This window comes from Penaeus monodon, chromosome 26 (genome assembly GCF_015228065.2).
Source record: "Penaeus monodon isolate SGIC_2016 chromosome 26, NSTDA_Pmon_1, whole genome shotgun sequence".
In the NCBI taxonomy this organism is placed as follows: Eukaryota; Metazoa; Arthropoda; class Malacostraca; order Decapoda; family Penaeidae; genus Penaeus; species Penaeus monodon.
The window spans coordinates 33,128,775-33,138,774 of NC_051411.1; the positions used below are offsets into that span (position 1 = coordinate 33,128,775).

The window sequence follows — 10,000 nt, forward strand, 5'->3', positions numbered from 1 at the left end:
CGGTGACTTTTTTTACGTGTCATAAATTTAGTTAAATGATAATCAAGGATAATGAAATGAGGATATAAAAGCCCGATCCAAGATTCGTCAGGGAAAGATCGACCGAGGGCCCGAAGAACGAACGAAGCAACGCCCCTAAAAGCCAAATCACAAAGAGCCACATAAACCCAAAAAAATTCTAACCCTAACCTTCATAGGGGAAATCCTTCACGAGCAAAGGGTTCCGCCCTGGGATCCCCTCCGTATATCCTACCAGACTGTTCCGTCAATTACAATATCAGTACATTTAAAAGTGCGAATTGGGCTTCCCTTTTATGGGGGAAGGGGAGAGGTGGTTGTGTAGGACGAAAATGCCGAACTTCTGTAACTGGAACACGGTTATTCTCTCTATATACTGTTATCCCTGAGGTGTTAACATTTCACTGCGTTCGTTTCACCGTTAATATTGCGAAGGAATTCCGAAACACAAGCAGCAACTGTAAACAAACTTCACTTCCGAATCGAGCAATAAACACTGTGACAACAGAAACTGTCAAAATTGCCGGTAGATGGCTACGAATGCGCAATGTATGGACGGGGCTAAGTTTTTCTAAAAAAAAAAAAAAAAATAATAATAATAATAATAATAACCATGAAATGCGAACAAAATAATACACAATGCATTACTTTCATCAGAACTGCACATTTAATGAAAATAAATATTAAAAACAATTTTAAATATAAATTATAAAATACAGAAAACACATCAAACGCAGTGAAAATTTCTAAGAGACTGAAAATAATTGCCGAGAGTTACGAGCTATATACGCCGGGGACGGTTTATACCAGTCTCCTGCTTTACACAGAATTACCGTGAAAATTTATTTACTTCAAGACGAGGATAGGCTGGACTTAATCAAGGGAGGTATTTTTGAGTACGTTTCCGTGACTTCCTCACATCGGTTCCCTCCTGCGGATTAATTTTCTTGTCAATGTAATTAGTTTTTTATAATCCAACAATTTATAATCTTCCATGTCCCCAAGACGATGCGGTCCTTTGTATCCTTATTCATAATAAATATTAATAATTATTTAATATATATAAAATATATATATATATATATATATATTATATATATATATTATGTATGTATGTTTTGGGGTGTATGTATATATATATATATATATATATTATATATATATATTATATGTGTGTGTTGTGTGTGTGTGGTGTGTGTGTGTGTGGTGTTTTTGTGTGTGTATGAGTTGAGTGTGTGTGTGTTTTGTGCGTGTGTGTAGTGTGTGTGTGTGTGTGAGTACGCGCGCGCATGGTGTTGTGTGTGTTGTGGCGGGGGTGTGTTGTGGTGTGTGTTTTTGTGTGTGTGTGGTGTGTGTTGGTTCGTGCGTGTGTGTGTGAGTACGAGCGCGCATGTATGTGTGTGTGTGGATATTTTAAATATGCGCAAAAAACATCTGTGCGCTCACAAACCTAACGTTTTCCATGTCTTTCGTCTGTATGTGAATTTTTTTTTTCAGGGAAATCGTTTTGATGATTAAACTTGGTGTCCTTTCATTTTCGCACAAAAAATTCTCAGAACATAAGAGGCCAACAGTTAAAGGATAAAGAGAACGTACATTTCTATGTTAGAAATAAATCAAAGAAAACTTCAAATAAGGGTAAACTACTCTGAATTTAGTATGGAATGGATTGAAAAAAGGAAAAAGTAGATTAACTGATAAATTCATGGATGATGGATTCTGTTTGTAATTAGTCTTTGAAAAATCAGTTTAAAATTTATAAAATATTATAACCAAAATTTGTTTCAACTCCACATTTCCCTGTGTCTAGGATCCTCAATATCATCTGTTTCTGTTTAGAATACAATTGTCCTAATCGAGATTAGGACAAACGGCCAAACACATACATACATGCACGCACGTACTCACTCACTCACTCACTCACTCACTCACTCACTCACTCACTCACTCACTCACTCACACACACACACACACACACACACACACACAACACACACACACACACAAACACACACAACACACACACACAACACCACACACACACACGCACGCAAAGCAAAAGCCCCGCACGCACGCACGCACGCACGCACGCACACACACACACCTATCACTACATAACAAAAGTTTCAGTTTAACGATACTTTTTACGTGGGAGTAATTTAAGTGCCATTTCAGTTGTATTAGGGATTATACATATCTTTGTAGTCTTTTTTTCTTTCTTTCTTTCTTTCTTTTTTGCCTTTGTTTTTGTTTTATTATATTTCTGTTGAATAATTCATTGTTTTAATTCTGAAACATATATATCGTTCCACTGATTCATTGTATTTAATTGTATCTGTGTTGCAGGTATGTTACGTATCACGTAGTCCCTATCTTATCAGTATTCACATGCTTCGTAGCATGCTTATCGTGGTAAGTGTTCATTTCCTCGTAAATATACAGTTTGAAGTACTAAAATGAATTATACATTACGATTAATGTATTTCTTATTATATAGATTTTTTCTTATATATATATATATATATATATATATATATATATATATATATATATATATATATATATATATATATATATATATATAGTCTTATTGTTTATTAATATATTTAATTTTTACGTGTTTTTGTGTGTCAATGGATAGGTATAGGACACGTTCAAAATATATTTTATAAGTATTTTATTGGTAAAATGTTACAAATATGATTTTTTAAAGACTTGTTTAAATAGAGAAAAAAAAATACATATATACATTTGTTCGAAAGCATATCAAACCGGGTTTAAGAATTATGAACATCACGCTACATGCATATTAAGCTAAGTAAATCACAAAAAAATGTGAACGGATTTTTAAGAATGGGAATAATAGAAAAAGGTAACAGGTAAGAGAGAGAGCGAGAAAAGAGAAGGGGGAAAGAAAGAAACACAAGTAGTTGAACATCCAAACAAACAAACAACTTCAACCACCAGGACATACGAACGAAACATAAAACAACACAAAACAAAAATCTAAACAGCAGCACCTCAAAACAACACTAGTGAATATCCTCAGGAAAGTACCCAGGAACGGGCAGGAAAACGTTTAGCATCACTCCCGTGGTAATGACGACGAGGAAGAGGACGAGAGAAAACCACCAGCAGTATTTTTCCCACGTCTCCTTCTCCAGGTTTCCTGAGCACCACCACGCCGACCAGAACCCCAGCAACGGCGGCCTCCGAAGTGGGCCATGTGACCCGTCTGCGTGGGAGGAAGAGGTGGTGAGAAATGGGTGGTGAAGTGGTGGGGAATCTGAGAGTGGTTGAGGTGGTGAACGTGAGAGGGATGAGCGTTGAGTGAGGAGTGGTGTGTAAAAGTGGTAAGGATGGTGAGGGATGCGAATGGAAGAAAACTGAGAAAGGTATAAAGAACAAGAAAATGATGAAGATGAGGAAAAACGTGCATGGAGTTGTGATGAAGGCGGACTGGAGGGGAACGAGAGAGAGTGGCGAGGTTGGGGAAGAATGTGATTGCAGTGAAAGTGATGAAGGTGGTGAGGAAATTGAGTGTGATGAAGGATGTAACGTGATCTGAAGCGACAGAGTGATGATTGTGGTGAGGAATAACGTGAAAATGAAAGCGTGGCGCGGAAGTGACAAGTAAATATGGTGAGGGTGACGAGGACTGAGAGTGATGAGTGTCAATAAAACACGTGGAAACTTCAAAACAATATGTACCTTGAAAGATCCTTGTTCTTTTAGTTCATTCGGAGACTTGCTTTATGGGATTGTATATCTTAGAACATTTATCTTTGATTCTTGGGTTTTTAAAAGGTACATATAACCAGGCATCTCCACTGCTATTTAGCCTATTGAGCCCGAAGTTGAAACTGACTTTTTCTTCAAGAGTATTCTGACAGCTGTTGGTGGTAAGGAACTCTTCGTTATCATAAATGAAAGAGGGATATTTTGGTATAATAATACTGAGTAAATTATATAAATAATTATGTATCTAGCTAAATCTGATAACTCACAGTGCACTCCCATTGGCTAAGTGTTGTGACATCATTAGCTCCAACCCCTTTTTGACCTCAACAATGTGTGTGCTATTTTATGGTAAGTATGATTTCAGTACATTTTCTTTGAAAATTATTCAGTAATGACAATGGTAAAAAATAAATGAATAAATAAATAAATAAAATAAAATAAATGAATAAATAAATAAATAAAATAAAATAAATGAATAAATGAATAAATAAAATAAAATAAATGAATAAATAAACTGAAAAAGAAACGAAGAACAAATAAATAAATATAAATATTAAATATTTGCAATGAATACAGGTAACGAGGCGTGGCTTAGCTCGCAAGTTGACAAGAAGGAGTGGGTGTAAAGCTACCTTGGGTTTTTACGTTAATAGTTTTTTCTAGATTCTGTGTATGCGTCATTTGCTTGTACTTCAGAAGCTTTATACTATATGCATGCGATGACACACGTGCGCACACACAGTTCCTTACGTTCGAGGGCTCCAGGGCGAAATATGTATCCCAGATAGCGTAGCCGAAGTCGAGGCTAATCAGGAGGAGCAACACGAACAGCTGTAGCCAAGGCCTCTCCATCTCCGGCCAATTCTGAGATGATAAGTGAAGGAAAGTACAAGTGTTTATTTAATAATAATAATAATAATAATAATGAAGATGGTACTACTACTACTAATACCACTACTATTTTTATTGATAATAGTAGTAATAGTTATTATTATTATCATTATTATTATCATCATTATTATTATTATTATCATTATTATTATTATAACAATCATATATAATAACAAATAATAAAATAAAGAAGAAACGTTAATTGAAAGAATAAGTATAAATATAACACTATGTCAGCTTCACTAAAGATTAATGATTAATTATTTTCTTATCCATCATGACTGATTCTACTTTTTTGTTTCACCAGATTATTTTATTGCTATTCCCTCGATTACCCCCTGATATCACACCCAACCGTTTCTTATAGCAATCACACCACCAATCAACTCACCATATTAATCAACTCACCATGAACAAATTACCGAGATGGGCGTATTCCACGGCATAGACACCGCCCGACGCCCCAGCGAGGAAAGCAGTGGGCGTGAAGATCGAGTGGGCGAGAGAGCACCAGCTGCAACGCCCGACAGGTACACGATCATAACACGCCACCATCTGTGCACCATCTCCAGCAGGATGCCGAAGAAAACACTTGGACTAGCAGGTTGTTCACTAAGTGGGACCCACCTGGAGGGAAGTAGGGATGGGGGGGGGGGGGGTTACAGGTGTGTTTTTTTTTTTTTTTTTTTTTTTTTTTTTTTTTTTTTGGGGGGGGGGGGGGGGGGGGGGGGGGGGGGGGGTTTTTTTTTTTTCTTTTTTTTTTTTTTTTTTTTTTTTTTTTTTTTTTTTTTTTTTTTTGGGGTTTGGTTTTTTTTTTGTGGGGGGGGTTTTTGGGTTTTTTTGTGTGGTGGGGGTTGGTGTTGGGGTGTGGTGGTTTGGTTGTGTGTGGGGGGGGTGGGTGTGGAAGGGTGTGGTGTGGTGTGGTGGGGGGAGTGTGGGGGTGTTTGTGGGGTGTTGGTGTTGTGGGGTGTGTGTATGTGGTTGTGTGGGTGTGTGGTGTTGGTGGTTGGTTTTTGGGGGTTGGGTGGGGTTGTGTGGGGGTTTTGAGGGTGTAGGGTGATAAAAGTTTTATGATGAGTGGGGGTTGGTTGTGTGTGGATGGTGGTGGGTGTGGTATGTGTGGGGGATATGATTAGGGTTTTAAAGGGTTTGGTGATGGTGGGGGGGTGGTGGTGGTGTGTGGGGGGTGTTATGATGATGGATGTGATGGTGATGGATGATGGTGTGTATTTAGTGGGGTTTGGTGGTGGTGGTGTTGATAGTATGATTGATGTATGATATATTATGATGGATGGGGTGTGGGGGGATGTTGTTGATGAGGGTGATTATGATGGATGGTGGGGTGATGTTTGATGGGTGATTTGATGGGGGGTTTTTGGGTGGGGGGGGATGATGGGGGTAGTATGATATGAGGTGATGATAATGATGTTTTGAGGGGGTGGTTTTTGTGATGTGGATGGTGATGATATATGGGGTGGTGGTGGGTGTTGTGATGATGAGGGTTTTAGGTGATGATGATGATTTTTTTGGGATGATTTTTTTGGTGGTGGTGATGTATAGGGGGATGGTGGGTGTTTGGTTGATAAATGTTTGTGGTGGATGTTTTATATGATATGGGTGATAAATGAGGGTGTGGGGGGTGGGGGGGTGTAATGTGTTAGTGAGGGTGGGTGATAAATGTGATGGTTGGTTTGTGGTTTTGATGATGTTTGTGATATTTGGGGGTTTTTGGGGTGATGTTTGTTAGGGGAGATGTGAGGGTGTTGATGATGAAATGAATGTGGGGTTTTTGGGGGTGTGGGGGTTTGGGTTTTGGGGGTTTAAATGATGAGGGGGGTGGATGAGGGGATATTATGAGGGTGGGGGTGGTGTGGGAGGGGTTTTTGGGGGAAAATGATGGGTGATGATGATGATGGTGGTGGTGGTGTGTGTTTGTGATGAAATGATGAGTGGTTGGTGGTTGATGATAATATGATGATGGATAGGTGATATTTGATGGGGTGGTGGTGATGATTTTGATGAGGTGATATTGATGGGGTTTGGGGGTGGGGGTAAATGATGGGGTGGGGTTTGTGTTTGATGATGGGGGTGGTGGTTGTGTTGGTTGGTGTTTTATTTTTGATATGATGGGGGGTGTGGTGGGGTTGATAGTGGAGAGGGGTGGTGGTGGGGTTGGTGATGTTTTTTAATGAGGGGATGAGATAAATTGATTGAGGGGGTTTGGTGATATGATGGTGTGTTGAGGGTTGGATGATGATGTGGGGGTGATTGTGGTGGTGGTGGTGTGAGGGTAGTGATGATGATGGTGGTGGTGATTTGATGATGGGGGTGATTTGAGGGGTTTTTTCGGTTTTGTTAGGTAAAATGATGATGGGGGGGGGAGATAAGTGTGGGGGGGTTGGGATGAGGATATGATGTTGGGGTGATAATGTTTGATGGTGGTGGTGGGGGTTGATGTGATGTTATGATAAGGATGATGGTGGTGGGTGGTGAGATAATGATGGGGGATGATGGGGTTGATGTGGTGTTGATTAATGATGGTGGTGTGGGGTTGGTTATGATGATTGGTGTAAATGAGGGGATGGGGTTTGGGTTTGATGAGGGGATGATGGGGGGATGATGATGATAATGATGGGTGGGTGGTTGGTAGTGGTGATGATGATATAATGAGATGATGGTGGTGGTGGTGGTAGTGGTGTGAGATGGTGATTTGATGATGATGATGGTGAGTGATGATGATGTGATGTGTGATGATGATGATATGTGATGATGATGATGTGTGATGATGATGATGATGATGATGGATGATGGGGGTGGGTGTGGTGATGATGATGGTGGGGTGAGGGTTTGTGATGATAATGATAAAGGGGGGGTTAGGTGATTGATGGTTGGTGGTTTTTGGTGATAATGAGTGATGATAATGTGTGGGTGTGTGTGGGGTGTTGTGGGGTGGTGGTGTGGTGATGTTGATGAGGTGAAAATGAGGGTGGAGGGTGATGATGGGGGAATGATGGTGATGAATGATGATGATGATGATGATTGATGGTGGTGATGAAAATGGTGATTGGGGGGGTGATAGTCTGGTGTTTTATAATGGTGGTAATGATGGTGTGACGATAACGATGACATGACGATTTTTGGGGTTGGTTTTTTTTTTGTACATTGCGAAAAGAGAAATTTCCATTTTAACATCCGGAAAGGGTTTCTAATTTTAAATTTAATGGGGGTCAAAAACCTTTTGAAACTTTTATTTTCATGACAAATGTAAGCCTTAATATGAAATTTGAAATGCCTTTAAACCCTATGCAGACCGCGCATATTATTAAATTTTTTTTAAAAACGAGCAAAATTTTGGGAATTATTTATAAAAAAAAAAAAAAAAAAAAAAAAAAAACAGAAAACGGGTTTAAAAGAACTTATCTCTCATAACAAAATCAAATTCTTTATAAAAATTAATTTTTTTAAACTATTTTTCATAAAACAACGCAAAAACAGAAAAAAAATTGAAAATAATAAATAAATAATAAAAACAATAAGGAAAAAAATTTTAAAAAAAAGTGATAATTAATTATGATATAAAAATGATATGATGAGAATAAATTGATGAGATTGATGATATATGATGATGATGAGGAGGGGGGGGAGGAGGAGAGGAGGGGAGGAGGAGTGGGGGAGGGGATGTGATGATTGTGATGATGAAAAGAGAATGAGGATGAGGTGATTTTTGATGATAAGATATGATAATAATAAATAAAAATAAAAATAATAAAAATAAAAAATAAAATTTATAAAAATAATTTAAAATTATTTTTTTATTTTTATTTATTATATTCTATTATTTATTATTATTATTATTTTTATTATTTTTATTTTTTCTTTAAAAACAAAAAACAACAAAAACAAAAAAAAAAATAATAATAATAATAAAAATAATAAATAAAATAACAATAAAAATACATAAATTTTAATAAGAAAAAAGACCGTAAGTAAGAAAAAGACATCCAAGGCCCACACTAAGAAAACCCAGCAATTTAAAACAAGGGGTTTTTGTTACCCAAAGGATAAACGCGTAAGATAGTAACGCCAAGCTTCGTAGCGCCGCTGAGGATGGTTTACACAAAGGAGAGTCTAGGCAAGGGCCATTCGGTCCAAAGGGTTTCCCTGTCAAGGTAGGAAATAAACCGGCAACCTGAAGGAAACAGGGGAAATGAGGAGGTGGTTGGCGGGGGGGGGAAGGGGGGTGGGGCTTTTCCTTTTTTTGTTTTTTTTGGGAATAAAGGAAGGGGAAGGAGGGATAGAAGAAAAAAAAAAAAAAAGAAAAAAGAGAGAAGGGAAAAAAGATGAGAAAAAGAAGGGGGGGAAAAAAGGGGTTTAAAGGGAATTTTTAAGGACGAAAAAAAAAAAAACCCAAAAAAAGTAAAAAACAAAAGAAAAGGTTTAATAAAATGATAAAGGCCCAAAAAGAAAAAAAAAAAGGGGAAAAAAAAAAAAGAAAACCCCCCCCAAAAAAAAAAAAGTAAAAAAAAAAAAAAAAACCCCCCCAAAAAAAAAAAAACCCCCCCAACCCAAGGGCGGGGGGAGAAAAAGGGGGGGGGGTTCCCCAAATTGTTCCCGGGCCTTTTTTCAGGAAAACCAAAACGCCCCTAATCCCTTCGGGACGAAAATGAATAAGCCCGTAAAAAGGGGGGGGGGGGGGGTAAAAAGTGGATTTATTTTTTTTTTTTGGGGGGGGTTTTTTTTTTTTTTTTTTTTTTTTTTTTTTGGGGGTTTTTTTTTTTTTTTTTTTGGGTTTTTGGGTTTTTTTGGGGGTTTGGGGTTTTGGGTTTTTTTTCGGCTTTTCCGGGGGGGTTTCCCCTTTTTGGGTTTGGTGGGGGGGCTGATGATCAGCAACTAACCGAATAAAAATTTTACTTATGAAAAATACTGAAATAAATATATAACGACTGATGATAATAATGACGATGTTTCTGATGATGATTACTATTTCCGTTATTGCAACATCGTCTACCATTTTCACCACCGTTATCGTTATTATTATTAATACTATCACTATCGCCATCATTACTTTTTGTCAATATCATATTCTTTATCAACCACAGTAACTCTATCAGGTCATTATCACAGACACTGTTATCAGCACTATCGTTATCCGATAAATTCTTTCACGCCCTCTCCCCCACCCCACCCCCACAACACACGTATTCCCCACTTACCAAAGCATTCTTGCAACCCCACCACTCCCTCCATATACCACACCCCCTACCCCAACCCCAACCACCCCCACTCACCGCTACCCCTACCCCAACAACCCCCACACACCCCACCCCCCCCCCCAACCACCCCAAACCCC

At 38.2% G+C, this 10,000-nt stretch overlaps 1 pseudogene; it reads right to left on the bottom strand.

Moving 5' to 3' along the window:
• Positions 1-2,992: 2,992 nt before the first annotated feature.
• Positions 2,993-9,871, bottom strand: LOC119589666 (annotated as a pseudogene).
• Positions 9,872-10,000: the final 129 nt, after the last annotated feature.